This window comes from Saimiri boliviensis, chromosome 16 (genome assembly GCF_048565385.1).
Source record: "Saimiri boliviensis isolate mSaiBol1 chromosome 16, mSaiBol1.pri, whole genome shotgun sequence".
In the NCBI taxonomy this organism is placed as follows: domain Eukaryota; kingdom Metazoa; phylum Chordata; class Mammalia; order Primates; family Cebidae; genus Saimiri; species Saimiri boliviensis.
In genome coordinates this window covers 18,151,112-18,169,952 of record NC_133464.1, presented here as the reverse complement: position 1 = coordinate 18,169,952, position 18,841 = coordinate 18,151,112, and the positions used below count along the sequence as shown (strand labels likewise).

General features: G+C 46.1%; 1 pseudogene; it reads left to right on the top strand.

Moving 5' to 3' along the window:
• Positions 1 to 14,347, top strand: part of LOC141581599 (large ribosomal subunit protein uL23 pseudogene) — a 54,667-nt pseudogene extending 40,320 nt beyond the window's left edge.
• The last annotated feature ends 4,494 nt before the right edge of the window (positions 14,348 to 18,841 follow it).

Sequence of the window (18,841 nt, the reverse complement as noted above, 5' to 3'; positions counted from 1 at the left end):
GGACTACAGGCACGTACTACCACGGCCTGCTAATTTTTGTATTTTTAGTAGAGAAAGGGTTTCACCACGTTGGCCAAACTGGTTTTGAACTCCTGACCTCAGGTGATCTGCCTGCCTCGGCCTCCCAGAGTACTGAAATTACAGGCATGAGCCACCAAGCCCAGCCCATAACACACTTATTACGTTGCATTTCAGATTGAATGGAGAAAACTAAGGCTCTGACTTTAAGCTGCAGTCCTTCAGAACATGCTGAGGAGAGGGGTTGGCTGCAAGGCACAGTGACCCATGGCAGCACACTGGACTCTGAATGTTTATGTTCTAGTCTGGGCCAAGCCCTTACTCTCTGAACTGCAAGACGCTATAGCTTGCTTGCCCCAGAGCTCACCCCAACAGTCTTACTCTGTTGCCTAGGCTGGAGTGCAGTGGCGTGATCTCGGCTCACTGCAACCTTCACCTCCTGGGTTTAAGTGATTCCCTACCTCAGTCTCCCAAGTAGCTAGAACTATAACCACCATGCCCAGCTGATTTTTGTATTTTTAGCAGAGACAGAGTTTCACCATGTTGGCCAGGCTGGTTTCAAACTCTTGACCTCAGGTGATCTTCCTGCCTCGACCTCCCAAAGTGCTGGGATTACAGGTGTGGGGCACTGCCCCCAGCGAATTCAACTGTTTTTGTTTTTATTTTTGAGACAGGGCCTTTTTCACAAGATGGTGCCGAAAGCGAAGAAGGAAGCTCCTGCCCCTCCTAAAGAGGAAGCCAAAGCGAAGGCTTCCAAGGCCAAGAAGGCGGTGTTGAGAGGTGTCCACAGCCACGAAGAAAGAAGATCCGCACGCCACCCACCTTCCGGCGACTCCGGAAGCAGCGCGCGTGTCCTGGGAGGAGCGCCCCCAGGAGGAACAAGCGTGACCACGATGCTGCCCTCAGGGTTCCGCGGACCACCGAGTCCGCCATGAAGACGACGGAAGACAGCAGCACACTTGTGTTCACGGTGGGTGTTAAAGGCGGCAAGCCCCAGCTCAGACAGGCTGTGGAGACGCTCCGTGACACTGTGGCCAAGGTCGACGCCCCGATTCGGCCGGATGGAGAGAAGAAGGCGTGTGTGCCGCTGGCTCCTGATGACCACGCTTTGGAAGTTGCCGACACAATTGGATCATCTAAACGGAGTCCAGCTGGCGAATTCTAAATACACGAATATCTTTTACCATTAAAAAAAAAAAACTGCCGGCCGGGCACGGTGGCTCAAGCCTGTAATCCCAGCACTTGGGAGGCCGAGGCGGGTGGATCACGAGGTCAAGAGATCGAGACCATCCTGGTCAACATGGTGAAACCCCGTCTCTACTAAAAATACTAAAAAAAAGTTAGCTGGGCATGGTGTCGCATGCCTGTAATCCCAGCTACTCAGGAGGCTGAGGCAGGAGAATTGCCTGAACCCAGGAGGCGGAGGTTGCGGTGAGCCGAGATCGCGCCATTGCACTCCAGCCTGGGTAACAAGAGCGAAACTCCATCTCAAAAAAAAAAAAGAAACTGCCTTTGCAAAAATTATAATTGAGACTATTATGACGGTGAAAGAGATCTGACCTGACCGACTCCATGTTGCTTCTAACCTCCAAACTGTCCTTGCTCATTCCTGGGCACAAGCCAAACTAACTTTAGAAGGAACTTACTTTATAGTTTAACTTTGAAACAAGATACCTTAACAGCCGTTTCCTAAAACAAACCCGCTTCTTGCCTAGGGACCAGTTGGCCTTTGTAGGACTAAGAAATTTGCTTCAAGACTATAAATTATGGCTTAGGGGTCATATATCTGGAGGTGGCAAGCTTCTGAACCTCCCCAAACTGCTTCTGAAACTAACATCGCTGTGTAACACCTGAGATCAGTACTTGAGATACTTTGCAGACCCTGCATTCTGGTTCTGATACACCAGCTGACACCACCCAGATTGGTAATCTGGCTCATCTGGTCTTATGGCCCCCACTCATGAACTGATTCAGTGCCAGAGCATAGCTTTGACTCTCTGTGACTTCACCTTCGATCTGACCAATCAGCACTCTCCACTTCCCAACCCTCTGCCCACCAAATTATTCTTAAAAACCCCAATCCCTTGGCCGGGCTCCGTGGCTCACATCTGTAATCCTAGCAAGTTGGGAGGCCCGGGTGGGCAGATCACCTGAGATCGGGAGTTCGAGACCAGACTGACCAACCTGGAGAAACCCCATCTCTACTAAAAAAATATAAAATTAGCCAGACGTGGTGCGTGCCTGCAATCCCTCAGGAGGCTGAGGCAGGAGAATTGCTTGAACCTGGAAGGTGGAGGTTGCAGTGAGTCGAGATCGTGCCATTGCACTCCAGCCTGGGCAACAAGAGTAAAACTCTGTCTCAAAACAGCAACAACAAATCCCTGAATTTTTGGGAAGACTGATGTGAGTAGTAATAAAACTCTAATTTACCATACAGCCAGCTCTGTGTGAAATACACTCTTCCTCTATTGCAATTCCCCTGTCTTGATAAGTCGACTCCGTCTAGGCACTGGACAAGGAGAACCTGTTGGGCAGTTACAGTTCTGTTGCCCAGACTGGAGTGCAGTGGTGCGATCACACATCACTACAACCTTCATCTCCCAGGCTCAAGTGGTCCTCTCACCTCAGCCTCCTGAAGAGCTGGGACCACAGGCATGTCACCACACCTGGTGAATTTTTAAGTTTTTTGTAGGCACAGGTTCTCACCTTGCTGCCAAGGCTGGTCTTGAACTCCCGGTGTTAGAGTAGATAGTTAAGCAGACATGAGCAGGGCAGGAGAGGCCCCCCGGCCATCAGGAATGTTGGGCAACCATCAGGTGATGGTCAGGTGGTTGTCACACGGTCTCTCTAAAATAATATTTGGTTACAAGCACTGCCAGAGAAAGGCAGTCTTCCAGCAGATAGGAAACACCTGAAGCTGGCGATCTGCAGTTCCTGACAAGATCTCAGAAGTTGGGCGAGTGGGTTCAAGCATGTGCATTAAGAGGAAAACGGAGTTTAACTGGCGTATGACCTTCCTCCAGAAATACTCCACTGGAAAGGGGAACACGCCTCAAGTGAGCATATGTACAACGCCAGTAAACACACTGCGCATGCGGCCCCTCCCACGTGCTGGCAGGCCGCTGTGCTTGCAGACCGCCCACCCCCAGAGAAAAGTCAAGGGAGCAGAGATGCAACCCCTAGAAGCATGCCAACGTATAAAACCCCTAAAGTGAGGCAGGAGAGTTCCCTTGACCTCGACCCGGCAGTGGGCCCAGGTCTCCTTCCACTGGGCCCACTGCTGGCCACTCCTCGTGGGAGGGAGCGGGCAAGGGAGTGAAGGAACCGGAGCGAAGGAACGCTGGAAGTGGCTGGTCGCTCGTCCCTGGCAGGAGCAGGCCCCGCAGCAGCATCCAAGCCCCTGCCCTCTCAGCACCCAGGTTCTTGTCGGGTGTCCAGGAAGATTCAGGTCACACAAGTGGATTGAAAGGTAGTGTATGCGGAGTACTTTATTTGGTGGTAGAAGTTACTCTCCGTGGGATAGGAGGTGGAAGGCGATGGTGCAGGAAGGTGGTCTTTCCCTGACGCTGCCCCATCTCAGGTTAGCTGTCTGTCCATAGTCTCCACGGCTCAGTTGCTTCTCTGCTTGACACTCAGACGCTTGTGTTGCTCTGCCAGTTGAAGTCTTTTTATGGGCACAGGATAGGGACATGGCAGGCCTAAAAGTAAACATTTGGATAGAAAAACAAGGGGTCAACTCTTTTCACTTACGGCTGCAGTTCCAGGTTTAAGGGTGGGGTTTAGCCAGGAGCCCAGCTATTCTGTATCAAAAGGTCAAACCAGGTACTTGAATCTCTCAAGTCGCCCACTTGGCCCTCTTCCAAGGGTACTTTACTTCCTTTTGTTCCTGCTCTAAAACTTTTTAACAGGCCTTCACTCCTGCTCTGAAACTTGCCTCAGTCTCTCACTCCGCCTTATGCCTCTCAGATGAATTCTTTCCTCAGAGGGGCAAGAATCGAGTTACTGCAGAGCTGTTTGCTGCAGACCTGCTGCTAACCCTGGACTTAAGTTATCCTACTGCGTCCCAGGTGTTTCAGCTGACCAGTGGGTTCATCTGGCCTGATGCCTAGACAGTCAATTTATCAGGTTAGGGGAATTGCAATACAGAAAGAGTAATCACATAGAACTGGCTGGATGGGAGACCAGAGTTTATAATTACTCAAATCAGTCTCTCTGAGTATTTGGGGATTGGAGTTTTTAAAGATAATTTGCTGGGTAGGGACCACTGAGTTGAGATTGCTGATTGGTTGGGTTGGAGATAAAAATCACAGGGAGTTGACTAGGCAAGGTGGCTCACACCTGTAATCCCAACACTTTGGGAGGCCAAGGTGGACAGATCATGAGGTCAGGAGTTTGAGACCAACCTGGCCAACACGGTGAAACCCCATCTCTACTAAAAATACCAAGATTTTTAGCAGGGCGTGATGGTGCACACCTGTAATCCCAGCTACTCGAGAGGCTGAGGCAGGAGAATTGCTTGAAGCCAGGAGGCAGAGGTTGCAGTGACCCAAGATCATGCCACTGCACTCCAGCTTGGGTGACAGAGCAAGATTTAAAAAAAGAGAAAAAACCGTCATAGGGAGTCAAAACTGTCCTCCTGTGCTGAGTCAGTTTCTGGGTGGGGGCCACAGGACCAGATGAGCCAGTTTCTTGCTCTGGGTGATGCTAGCTGATCCATCAAGTTCGGGGTCTGCAGAATATCTCAGGCACTGATCTTAGGTTTTACAATAGTGATGCTATCCCCAGGAGCAATTTAGGGAGGGTCAGAATCTTGCAGCCTTTGGCTACATAACTCTAAACCATTATTTCTTTTTGTTTGTTTGTTTGTTGTTGTTTTTGAGACAGAGTTTTGCTCTTGTTGCCAAGCTGGAGTGCCATGGCGTGATCTTAGCTCACCACAGGCTCCACCTCCCAGGTTCAAGTGGTTCTCCTGCCTCAGCCTCCCGAGTAGCTGCAACTACAGGCATGTGCCACCATGTGCCTGTATTTTTGTATTTTTAGTAGAGATGGGATTTCACCATGTTGGCCAGGATGGTCTTGATCTCCTGACCTCATGATCTGCCTGCCTCGGCCTCCCAAAGTGCTGGGATTACAGGTGTGAGTCACCGCACCCAGCCTAAAATCTGTATTCTTTAAAATGACTAAATCATTACTCTGTACTTTTTATTTAATCAATTAATTAACATTTATTTTTGAGATGGGGTCTCTCTCTGTTGCCCAGGATGGAGTTCACTGGCGTTATCTTGGCTCACTGCAACCTCCACCTCCTGGGTCTAAATGATTCTCTTGCCTCAGCCTCGCAAGTAGCTGGGATTACAGGTATATGCCACACATTCGGCTTATTTTTGTATTTTGAGTAGAGATGGGGTTTCTTTTTTTTTTTTTTCTCCCAAATAAAATCAGTTTATTGTTTAATTGCACCCCAAAGCAAACTCTCAGTACAAAGTAACTACACACACACAAAATGCTTGTTAATGTAATAATTTCCCTGGCTCATCCAAGGTGCAACGCATACGATTTCAAAGACTACGATTTGGGGCAAGCGTACACAATGTAAGAAAACAACTCTCCAAGTTTCAAAACTTGCTCTTATACGACACTCAGGTCATCAGGTCGTATTTACTTCTTGGTAAGACGCTGCACTGTTATTTATCAATCTACCTCCCAACGTACATTAACGGATGCCGATTTGAGGGACTAGAGATGGGGTTTCACCAGGCTGGTCTCAAAACTCCTGACCTCAGGTAATCCACCTGCCTCGACTTCCTAAAGTGCTGGGATTACAGGCGTGAGCCACTGCACCTGGTCATGTACTTTTTAAATGAATTGACACTGATGCCCTACCGTGTCAACTCACAGGCTAATATTTAACGTTTTTTGCTGCCCCTGCCAGCATAAGGAGTGAAGTTACAGAAATTGCCTCTGTATTGGCTTAGCAAAGAGAAGCCTCGCACTTGAGAACCAATTGTGCGATATTAATTGGTAAGTTAATGAGTAGATACAGGCCGGGCGCGGTGGCTCAAGCCTGTAATCCCAGCACTTTGGGAGGCCGAGGCGGGTGGATCACGAGGTCAAGAGATCGAGATCATCCTGGTCAACATGGTGAAACCCCGTCTCTACTAAAAATACAAAAAATTAGCTGGGCATGGTGGTGCGTGCCTGTAATCCCAGCTACTCAGGAGGCTGAGGTAGGAGAATTGCCTGAACCCAGGAGGCGGAGGTTGCGGTGAGCCGAGATCGCGCCATTGCACTCCAGCCTGGGTAACAAGAGCGAAACTCTGTCTCAAAAAAGAAAAAAAAAAAAAATGAGTAGATACAAAAAACAGGCAAGCATTGAACCTTTTCTTTAGCTGAAAAACCCTGACATTTTGACTTTATTACTATGTTTTAAATTTGTTTTTTTGTTTTTGCAGAGGCATGGTCTCACTACATTGCCCAGGCTCTAAAGCGACCTCTTGCTTCAGCCTCCTGAGTAGCTGAGACTACAGACATGTACCCCTGCGCACAGTAATAATATTTTACTTTTATTTTTAAATTTTGAGGCAGGATCTCACCTTGTTACTGAGGATAGAGTGCAGTGGCACCATCTTGGCTCACTGCAGCTTCGACCTCCCAGGTTCATACAATCTTCCTGATTCATCCCCCTCAAATAGCTGGGAATACAGGCACACACCACCACACCCAGCTAATCTTGTATTTTTAGTAGAGACAGGGTTTGCCATGTTGCCCAGGTTGGTCTCAAAATCCTAAGCTCAAGGGGATCTGCCCACCTCAGTCGCCGATATTTTGACTTTAATAATCCGTTTTAGACTTGCCATTTGTAAGTAGTAGTATTTACTACTTGGTGAGTTTTGTTGCTTAATTTGTTTTAAATCTATAATTTTATCCTCCGAGATCAAAGGGATGACCAACAGGGCAGGTGAATTCACCTCTTTGTGATCCCCTCGGGCACCATTGTGGTATTTATTTATTTATTTTTGAGTTGGAGTTTTGCTCTTGTTGCCCAGGCTGGAGTGCAATGGCGGGATCTCAGCTCACTGCAACCTCCACCTCCCAGGTTCAAGTGATTCTCTTCCTCAGCCTCCCAAGTAGCTGAGATGACAGGCATGTGACACCACACCCGGCTAATTTCTTGTATTTTTAGTAGAGACGGGTTTCACCGTGTTGTCCAGGCTGACTCCTGACCTCAAGTGATCCACCCACCTCGGCCTCCCAAAGTGCTGAGATTACAGGCATGGGCCACTTTGCCAAGCCCATTGTGCTATTTTTAAAAATTTCTTTTTCTTCCTTTCTTTTTCTTTTTTTTTTGGTTTTAGAGACGGGGCCTCACGCTGTCGCCCAGGCTGGAATGCAGTGATGTCATCATAGTTCACTGCAGCCTTGACCTCCTGGCCTCCTTTAAGCAGGAGCCTCCCTTCTCCGCCTCTCAAAGTGTTGGAATTACAGGTGCAAATCTCTGTACCCAGCTGTCATTATCCTTTAAGGTCACAGGTCTAGGGAGAGAAATGATTCATGACTCGTCTTTAGAGCTTGAAATCCTATGGAGATGATAATGTAAGTTCATAAGAAAGATAAGTAAACATATGTCAAGCACCAACGCCTGGCATAGCAAGAAACAGCAGGAGCAATTGACATGAAGGAGCCAACTGTGGGCTCCACTGTAGGAGACAGATCATTTAAGGCCATCAGTGTGATCCAGTTCATCAAGTCCGAGTACAAAGGCAGTCATATTTTCATTTTTTCCACAAGCCACTTGTGCACCCACATATTCCGTTAACTAGAAGTCTGCTGTGCCCAGCTCCTTGGAGCATCTTTACAAACACCCCCAATCCTACTGCCTTGTTTAAGAGATCTGAGGTCTTACTCAGTCTTTCTCAGTGCAAAAAGATGATTCATCCTGTTTGCAAAAGCAAAGTAGGAATAACTGAGTCTGATCAGACTCCGGCTACTGTGACTTCTCACTGCCAGATGGTGTCACCATGGGACCACTGAAGGCTGGACCTGCAGTGTGACTGACAGAGCTTGTCCTCCATGGCTGGGATGCTCTGCTGCCCAGGTCTCTGCCCAGTCTCTGCAGATGGTGCTGTCTTAAGTGTGTACCCATCCATGCTCTGCCATGGTCACTCAAAGCACAGCCCATGCCAGAATGGCTGGCTGAGAGGAACAGGATGCTATGCCCAAAACATCCTCAGGTCCTTGCGTCAGAGGCATTCGAATCAGAGCAACTCCATCTTGAATGGGCTGAGAAAAATGAAAATGAGACCTGCTGGGCTGCCTTCCCGGGAGATTAGGCATTTTTAGTCACAGAATGAGATCGGAAATCAGCAGGACTGGTATCACAAGATAAAGACTCTGCTGATAAAACAGGATCTGGTAAAGAAGCTGGCTAAAACCACTACATCCAAGATGGCAACAAAAATCACCTCTGGTCATCCTTTTTTCTTTTAGAGACCAGGTCTTAGTATGTTTCCCAGGTTGGTCTCAAACTCCTGAGCTCAAGCAATCCTCCCACCTCAGCCTCCCAAAGTGCTACAATTACAGGCGTGAGCCATTGCACCCATCCATATATTTGCTTTCACTCACTTTACTCCGTAGACTTGCCTCAAATTCTTCCTTTCTTTTTCTTTGTTTCTTTTTTTTCTTTTTTGAGACAGGGTCTTGCTCTGTTGCCCAGGCTGGAATACAATGGTGTAACTACTAATCACTGCAGCCTCAACCAGTTGTGCTCAAGGGATCCTCTAACCTCAGCCTCCAGGTGTGTGTCACCATGCCCAGCTAATATTTTGTATTTTTTGTAGAGATGGGGTCTTACCATGTTATCTAGGCTGGTCTCAAACTCCTGGGCTCAAGTGATCTACCCGCCTTGGGCTCTCAAATGCTGGGATTAGAGGCCTGAGCCAAGTCTAGCCGTGAATTCTTTCTTGCATGAGATCCAAGACCACTCTGAGGGGTCTGGATCCAGACCCCTCTTCTGTAGCACTTATGTGGAACCAGGTCATCACAGCAGATTCCTCCTTTCTGGAAGATCACTTCATTTTTGCACCCATGTGCTTATTTAGTGTGTCATGGTCTAGGTCACTTGGTGTACCCTCACAAATATTTTCCTCATGTGGGTGCCTGGGTGCCTTCCTGAAAGTGATCACCTTCTTCTTTCCAAGGGCTTTGGGGACTGGCAGCACTGAAGGCATCATAAAAGGTATTGTCACCCTCTCCCTCCTGTCCTTCCTCACCTAATCCAGCAGGGACTCTCCAATGACTCCTCACTGACTAGCCAGGTCTCGGGCAGCCATGGGGGCGCACTACACAGCGCTCCTTCCAGGGAGAAGCTACGGCAAGGAGTCCAGGGAGCCGAGAGCCTACAGCTGCAGCAGCTTCGGGATCGGCGGCGGGACTGGAACTGAGGCTGTGCTTTTCTAGGTAGCTCTAGCCATGACTGAGCATGGTGGGCTTCTAGGGTCTGGTGATTTCTGCCGACAGAGGACTCCCCAGACGGCGATCTTTGCACGGGAGCTTTCCTTTGGGCTAGCTCTGTCTTTCATCGCTGCACAGCCATCCAAAACTTTTCCTATCCAGTTCCTTTCCTTTTCCCCTCTCCTTCCACAGTTCTCAAACCTGCATCATGGCCTGAAGGTTTCCCTTGCTCCAATTCTCTTTGTCTTTGGCCGGCTTGCTCCTAATAAATCTCTCGCACTTATAACTCTACCTCATGTCTGCTTCCCAGAGAACTTGGATCAACACAGTCGCTTCTGAGGTGACTTTCAGTCTCCATCTCTAGAGAGGAGAAGTTGAGAATCTAGTGTAGTTTCTTTTTTTTTTTTTTCTTTTTTGAGATGGAATCTTGCTCTGTCACCAGGCTGGAGTACAGTGGTGCGATCTTGGCTCACTGCAACCTCCACCTCCTGGGTTCAAGTGATTCTCCTGCCTCAGCCTCCCGAGTAGCTAGGATCACAGATACCTGCCACCATGCCAGCTAATTTTTTGTGTTTTTAGTAGAGATGGGGTTTCACCATGTTGGCTAGGCTGATCTCAAACTCCTGACCTCATGATCAGCCCACCTCAGCCTCCCAAAGTGCTGGGATTACAGGCATGAGCCACTGTAACCAGCCTTTTTTTTTTTAAAAAAAACAGCCTTATGCAGATATAATTCATATACCACACAATTTACCTTTTAAAAGTGTACAATTAAATAATTTTTAGTGTATTCACAGATATGTACAGCCATCACTACAATCCTTTTATTTATTTATCTTGAGACAGGGTCTCACTCTTGTCCAGGCTGAAGTGCAGTGGTGTGATCATAGCTCACTGCAGCCTCGACCTCCTGGCACAGGCGACTCTCTTGCCTCAGTCTCCCAAGTTGCTGGAACCACAGGTACATGCCACCATGCTTGGCTAATTGAATTTTATTTTATTTTATTTTATTCGTAGAGACAAGGTATCCCTATGTTGCCCAGGCTGGTCTTGAACTCCTGGACTCAAGGGATCCTGTCCCCTCAGCCTCCTAAAGTGCTGAGATTACAGGTGCAAGCCACTGTGCCTGGCTCCACAGTCCATTTTAAAACATTTTTTATCTCCTCCAAAAGAAAGACTGCACACCTTCCACAGTCATTTCCCTACTGGGCATCCCTCCACCCCAGCTCTAAGAGACCACTACTCTATTATTTGTCTCCACAGATTTTCCCAATCTGAACACTTTCTATCATACGCTATGGGGTGTTTAGCATGTGCCTTCTTTCGCTTAGCCTAATGTTTTCAAGCTTCATCCATGTTGTAGTATGTGTCAGTACTTCATTTCTCTTTATGGTGAGATCATAATCTGCTGTATGGACAGAGAAGTCGTGTCTCACCGGAGCCTGCTGCCTCCCTCCACGACTTACCACTGGCCTCGGCCACTTGGGGCCTTCTTTCCATTCTTTCCATTTCCACTCTTGGCAAGCTTGATGCTGGCATCTGGCCTGTGGAATCACTGTCTCTTCCACCTACACGCCTGCAAGCCCTTCACCCAGATCCTTACCTCCTCCTCGTTCAGGTCGCAGGTACGAAGTCACCTCCTCAGAGAAGCCTTCCTTGACCACGCCTTACCACATCCATAATCTCACACCTTACCACATCCATAACCTCACCACCCAGTGTTACTTTCTTCAATCTCTAGTTATTATCTGAAACTACCAGTGCATCTTGTTTACTGTCTGTCTCTCTCCACTAGAACATGACAGGAGGTGTGACTGCCCTGTTTTCTTTGCCATCTACAGCAGAGCCTGGTACATAAAAGGAGATTACTAAATATTTGCTGACCGAATGAAAACAATAATCCCAGCACTTTGGGAGACTGAGGTGGGCAGATCACAAGGTCCGGAGGTCGAGACCATCCTGGCCAACATGGTGAAACTATGAAAGACCTCAGGTGATCTGCCCGCAAAATTCGCCTTCCCCAAGTGCTGGAATTACAGGTGTGAGCCACCATGCCCAGCCTATTTTACGTTTTTTTAAAAACCATATTCCGATTGTTGTAAAGAATGAATTTTAGACTGGGTGCGGTGGCTCATATTTGTTATCTCAGCACTTTGGGACACCAAGGCAGGTGGATCACCTGAGGTCAGGAGTTTGAGACCAGCCTGGTCAACATGGTGAGACCCCTGTCTCTACTAAAAACACAAAAAATTAGCCGGGCGTGGTGGTGAGTGCCTGTAGTCCCAGCTACTCAGGAGGCTGAGGCAGGGGAATCGCTTGGATCCAGGAGGCAGAGGTTGCAGTGAGCAAAGATTGTGCCATTGCACTCCAGCCTGAGTGACAAGAGCAAGACTCCATCTCAAAAAAAAAAAAAAGAATTTTAGGAGGACAAGAGTATACACAGACACCATGAAGAAGCTATTGCACATTCAGTGTGCCAGATTACAGTATGGTAAACTAGAGTGGTTATAGTTGTGATGTTGAGAGTTCCATGCGGTGGTAAGCACCTGTAGTCCCAGCTACTGGGGAGGCTGAGACAGGAGGACTGCTTAAGCTCAGAAGTTGGAGGCCAACTTGGGCAACATCATGAGACCTCATCTCTTGTTTTTTTTAATTTTACTTTATTTTTAATTTTAATTTATTTAACTTTAGGTGCATAATACATCTGGCATTTCTCCCCATGTTATCTCTCCCCAACCTCCCCTCCCTCCTCACCCCTCACTAGCTCTCCCCTACCCCCCCAACTGCCCCCAGTGTGAGATGCCCCTCTCCCTGAATCCATGTGTTCTCATTGTTCAACACCCACCTATGAGTGAGAACATACAGTGTTTAGCTTTCTGTTCTTGTGTCAGTTTGCTGAGAATTATGGTTTCCAGATTAATCCAAGTCCCTACAAAGGACACGAACTCATCTTTTTTATGGCTGCATAGTATTCCATGGTGTATATGTACCACATTTTCTTTGTCCAGTCTATTATCAATGGGCATTTGGGTTGGTTCCAGGTCTTTGCTATTGTACACAGGGCTGCAATGAACATTCGTGTGCATGTGTCTTTATAGTAGAATGATTTATAGTTCTTTGGGTATATGCCCAGTAATAGGATTGCTGGGTCAAATGGGATTTCTATTTCTAGATACTTGAGAAATCGCCACACTGTCTTCCACAGTGGTTGAACTAATTTACATTCCCACCAACTGTGTAAGAGTGTTCCTATTTCTCCACATCCTCTCCAGCATCTGTTGTCTCCAGATTTTTTAATGATTGCCATCTAACTGGCATGAGACGGTATCTCAATGTGGTTTTGATTTGCATTTCTCTAATGACCAGTGATGATGAGCATTTTTTCATGTTCGTTGGCCTCATATATGTCTTCTTTTGAATAGTGTTTGTTCATGCCCTTTGCCCACTTTTGAATGGGGTTGTTTGTTTTTTCTTGTAAATCTGTTTTAGTTCTTTGTAGATTCTGGTTATTAACCCTTTGTCAGATAGGTAGATTGCAAAATTTTTGCCCATTCTGTTGGTTGCTGATTCGCTCTAATGTTGGTTTCTTTTGCTGTACAGAAGCTCTGAATTTTAATTAGATCCCATTTGTCTATCTTGGCTTTTATTGCCATTGCTTTTGGTGTTTTAGTCATGAAGTCCTTGCTTATGCCTATGTCCTGGATGGTTTTGCCTAGGTTTTCTTCTAGTGTTTTTATGGTGTTAGGTTTTATGTTTAAATCTTTAATCCATCTGGAGTTAATTTTAGTGTAAGATGACAGGTAGGGGTCCAGTTTCTGCTTTCTGCACATGGCTAGCCAGTTTTCCCAACACCATTTATTAAACAGGGACTCCTTTCCCCATTGCTTGTTTTTGCTAGGTTTGTCAAAGATCAGATGGTTGTAGATGTGTGGTGTTTCTTCTGGGGCCTCTGCTCTGTTCCATTGGTCTATGTCTCTGTTTTGGTACCAGTACCATGCTGTTTTGATTACTATAGCCTTGTAGAATAGTTTGAAGTCCAGCAGAGTGATGCCTCCAGCTTTGTTCTTTTTGATTAGGATTGTCTTGGCTATGCGGGCTCGCTTCTGATTCCATATGAAGTTTAAAGTGGTTTTTTCCAGTTCTGTGAAGAAGGTCACTGGTAGTTTGATGGGGATAGCATTGAATCTATAGATTACTCTGGGCAGTATGGCCATTTTCACGATATTAATTCTTCCTAACCATGAGCATGGAATGTTTCTCCATCTGTTTGTATCCTCTCTTATTTCCTTGAACAGTGGCTTATAGTTCTCCTTGAAGAGGTCCTTTACCTCCTTTGTTAGTTTTATTCCTAGGTATTTTATTCTCTTTGCAGCAATTGTGAATGGTAGTTTGCTCTTGATTTTGCTCTCTGTTTATCTTATTGGTATATAGGAATGCTTGTGATTTCTGCACATTAATTTTGTATCTTGAGACTTTGCTGAAGTTGCTTATCAGTTTGAGAAGATTTGGGGCTGAGACAATGGGGTCTTGTAGATACACAATCATGTCATCTGCAAATAGACAGTTTGACTTCCTCCTTTCCTGTTTGAATGCCCTTTATTTTTTTTCTTGCCTGATTGCTCTGGCTAGAACTTCCAATACTATATTGAATAGGAGTGGTGAAAGAGGGCATCCTTATCTAGTGCCTGATTCCAAAGGGAATGCTTCCAGCTTTTGCCCGTTCAGTATGATATTGACTGTAGGTTTGTCATATATAGCTTTTATCATTTTATGATACGTTCCGTCAATACTTAGTTTTTTGAGAATTTTTAGCATGAAGGGCTGTTGAATTTTGTCGAAGGCCTTCTCTGCGTCAATTGAGATAATCATGTGGCTTTTGTCTTTGGTTCCTTTTTTTTTTTTTTTTTTTTTTTTTTTTTTTTTTGAGATAGAGTCTTACTCCATTGCCCAGGCTGGAGTGCAATGGTGTCATCTCAGCTCACTGCAATATCTGCCTTCCAGGTTCAAGAATTGCTGCCTCAGCCTCCTGAGTAACTGGGACTACAGGTGTGCATCACCATGCCTGGCTGATTTTTGTATTTTTAGTAGAGCCGGGTGTCACCATATTGGCCAGGCTGGTCTCGAACTCCTGACCTCATGATCCACCCTCCTCGGCCTCCCGAAGTGCTGAGATTACAGGCATGAACCACTGTGCCCAGCCAACTTGATCTCTTAAAAAAAAAAAAAAAAAGTATAGTAGTGTGAGAAACTGGGATAACTTCTGAGTTTTGGCTTGAGCAGTTGAATAGATAGTGGTGTCATGTGTACTGCAATAAGGAAAACTGATAGAAGGATAAGTCTGAGGAGGAAATATCAAAACTTCCTTTTTTGACATAAGTTTGAGTCATTTTAGATAATCATAGATGCAGTGGATAGCAGGGATGTTCAAGTCTGTGAGAGGTAAGAGCTAAAGACACACATGTGTAAAAGTTATCTGTGTATATTTGATGTGACTAGTTTATTTCATATATTGGATGTTTTATTTTATTAATTTCCCCCAAAACAACTGGGATTTGAACATTTCTGTGGTTTCTGTTAGATACTGCTAAATTACAATGCACACACATGATTTTGGGGGTTCATCACACTTACCACGTTATTATATCTGGTTATCAGAAATGACTTCATTTACTTTTGCATCTATTTTTATGACCTGCCCTTTATTCATAATAGCATTTTACATTATCATTCCAATTAGTAGAGATGAAAAATTATCTTCTGGAAACACATTCACAAATTTTCTTTTCAGGAGTTGGTTTAAAAAAAAAAAAATCTCAGCCAGGCACGGAGGCTCAGTGTAATCCCAGCACTTTGTGAGGCCAAGGTGGGTGGATCATGAGGTCCAGAGTTTGAGATCAGCCTGGCCAAGATGGTGAAACTCTGTGTCTACTAAAAATACAAAAATTAGCCAGGTGTAATGGGGGGCACCTCTAATCCCAGCTACTCAAGAGGCTGAGGCAGAGAATTGCTTGAACCCGGGAGTCTGATGTTGCAGCGAGCTGAGATCATGCCACTGCACACCAGCATGGGTGACTGAGCGAGACTCTGACTCAAAAAACAAAAACAAGCAAAACTCACCAAGAGTGGCTCCAAGTTAATTGTAAAATACAAATGAAAGAAAGGCACGGGCATTAGCCAGGGCCATAAATACAGTAGGTAAAGTTAGGTGATCACCATCTAAAAAATCCAGACTATTTGTTTAAGTATTAGGTTAGTGCAAAAGTAATTGCAGGCCAGGCGCAGTGGCTCACACCTGCAATCCCAGCACTTTGGGAGGGTCAGATGGGTGGATCACAAGGTCAGGAGATCGAGACCACCCTAGCTAACATGGTAAAACCTCATCTCTACTAAAAATACAAAATATTAGCTGGGTGTGGTGGCATGCACGTGTAGTCCCAGCCACTCGGGAGGCTGAGGCAGGAGAATGGTTCGAACCCAGGAGGTGGAGGTTGTCCTGAGCTGAGATCACGCCACTGCACTCCAGCCTGGGCGACAGAGCCAGACTCTATTTCAAAAAAAAAAAAACAAAAAAAAACCCACAAGGCATTGCCTAAAATATCTGGTTGCCACAAATTGCCAAGATGACACCTATTTAATGTCAGATTGGACCCCTCCCAGATGACAGTAAAGCATTTGATCATTGTTCTTCATTATTTTCCTCAAGGACCAGAGAGTGGCAAGGGCATAATCTTTTATAAAATTATGTTTGGGCCAGGTGTGGTGGCTCATGCCTGTAATCCCAGCACTTTGGGAGGCCAAGGCGGGTGGATCATGAGGTCGAGAGATCGAGACCATCCATCAAGAGATCGAGACCATCCTGGCCAACATGGTGAAACCCTGTCTCTACTAAAAATACAAAAAATTAGCTGGGCATGGTGGCACATGACTCTAATCCCAGGTACTTGGGTGGCTGAGGCAGGAGAATTGCTTGAACCCAGGAGGTGGAGGTTGCGGTGAGCTGAGAACATGCCATTGTACTCCAGCCTGGGCAACAAGAGAGAAACTCCGTCTCAAAAAAATAAAATAAAATAATGTTTGGGAATTTGGTTTAAGGATGACTTTCCTGCCAAATTAGATGACTCTTGCTCCATTTTGATCTCATCAATTTATTTTTATTTATTTATTTGTTCTTTTCTCTGAGACAGAGTCTCACCCTGTTGCCCAGGCTGGAGTGCAGTGGTGTAATAATGGCACACTGCAGCCTCGACTTCCCAGGCTTCAGCAGTCTTCCTGCCTCAGACCCCAAGTAACTGGGACAACAGGTGTGCACCACGACACCTGGCTAATTTTTGTATTTTTGTAGAGACAGAGTCTTAATATGTTTTCCAGGCTGGTCTCAAACTTCTAAACTCAAGCAATCTACCTGCCTTGGCCTCCCAAAGTGCTGGGGTTATAGGTGCGAGTCACTGTGCCCAGGCTTTTTATTCCTTTTTATACTGTCTTCTCTAATCACACAATTTTATTTTATTTTTTTTTTTTTTTTTTTTTATTTTTTTTTAGCTAAGGTCTCACTGCGTCATCCAGGCTGTAGTGCAGTGGTGTGATCTCAGCTCACGGTAACCTCTAACTCCTGGGCTCACGTCAAGCAGTCCTCTCCCATTCAGCTTCCTGAGTAGCTGGGACTGCAGGCACCAGCCACCATCCCCCTGCTCCCCTCTAGGTTTTTTAATTTTTGTAGAGACAGTCTCTTTGTGTTGGCCAGGCTGGTCTTGAACTCCTGGCCTCAAGTTATCTTCTCCCCTAGGCCTCCCAAAGTGCTCAGATTATAGCTGTGAGCCACTATGCCGGGTCTGACCTCATTAATTTAGTCCCTTCCATAATTGTGGACTTGCCTAGTTATTTCTCACCAAAGAAATTAAAAGCTAATTTATCAGCGAAGTGGCTAAACTGCCAGCTTTACAGACTGCCTTATCAATACTTCTAAAATGTATTATCCACACTTTGCAACATCCTAATCCATATTGTCATAAGAACTCGCCACAGTGATTTGTTTTCAACCAAAATACACTAATATACTGCCATTGTAAACCATTTGCACACTGCCCACCTTCTCTACACAAAATAAATGGGGACGTACCCTGAATTGCCTTGCATACTAGAAACTGCTGATATTCAACCTCATAACTGCCATGTTGTAATCTTTCCATTACCACCGATGCTGAAAGTATGCAAACTACATTTCTCAGACTCACCTGGCAGTTGAATTGTGATTGTGTTCCGCCCATGGGAGGCATCCTTCCAGAGTAGAAGGTGGGAGGAAGCTTGCGCAATTGTTTCTGGCAGAGGTATTGGCAGGAGTGTTGGGCCGTGGATTGCTGTTGGCTATCAGTAACAGGGAGCAATCCCAGACTCCAAGTGTCCTGCCCCGTCAAGGGCAGCTCTAGCCTGGCTGTGGGCTTGGGGCTCTGGATATCACAACTGTCCCTGTAAGCTCCTCCAGCCCAGGAGCAGTAGCAGCTGCCTGCAGGGTAACCCCACCCTTCTGTTTGTTCCCGTAGGTTTCCTAACCATTTTTATAACCACTTCCCCGTTTCAAGTGCTCCTATGCTTGAAAGGCATATGGGTCAGGCACAAAAGGCTGGATAAGACAAAAAGCAGGAGTCATTTATTTTTTATTTTATTTTTATTTTTGAGATGGAGTCTTGCTCTGCTGCCCAGGCTGGAGTACAGTGGTGCGACCTCAGCTCACTGCAACCTCCACCTCCTGGGTTCAAGCAATTCCCTGCTTCAGCCTCCCAAGTAGCTGGGATTATAGGTACCACCACCACGCCTGGCTAATTTTTGTGTTTTTAGTAGAGACAGAGTTTCAACATCTTGGCCAGGCTGGTCTTGAACTCCTGACCTCATGATCCACCCGCCTCGGTCTTCCAAAGTGCTGGGATTATAGGCGTGAACCACTGTGATCAGCCAGCAGGAGTAATTTATATGAAATAGCTCTCAGTGGGCCTCCCATATAGGAGGCAAGATATTGAAGGCATCAAGTCCAAGTACAAACACAGTCACCTCACTTTCATTTCTCCATCAAAACACTGACTACCCACCTACTCTTAACCGGAAGTCCAGTGTACCCTGCTTTGCTTGAAATAACTTCACCCACACTCTCCTACCCCTGCTGCAGTGTTTAAGAAACCTGGGATTTTAATATAATTCGGTGCAGAAGAATGGTTTTTGAAATATAGTCAGGTTTTTCTGGACTGGATACTGACTGATACAGTGTTTGGTACCAGAATGGTATAAAAAGAAATGACTGGCTAGGCATGGTGGTTCACACCTGTAATCCCAGGACTTTGGGAGGCCGAGGCAGATGAATCATCTGAGGTCAGGAGTTCAAGAC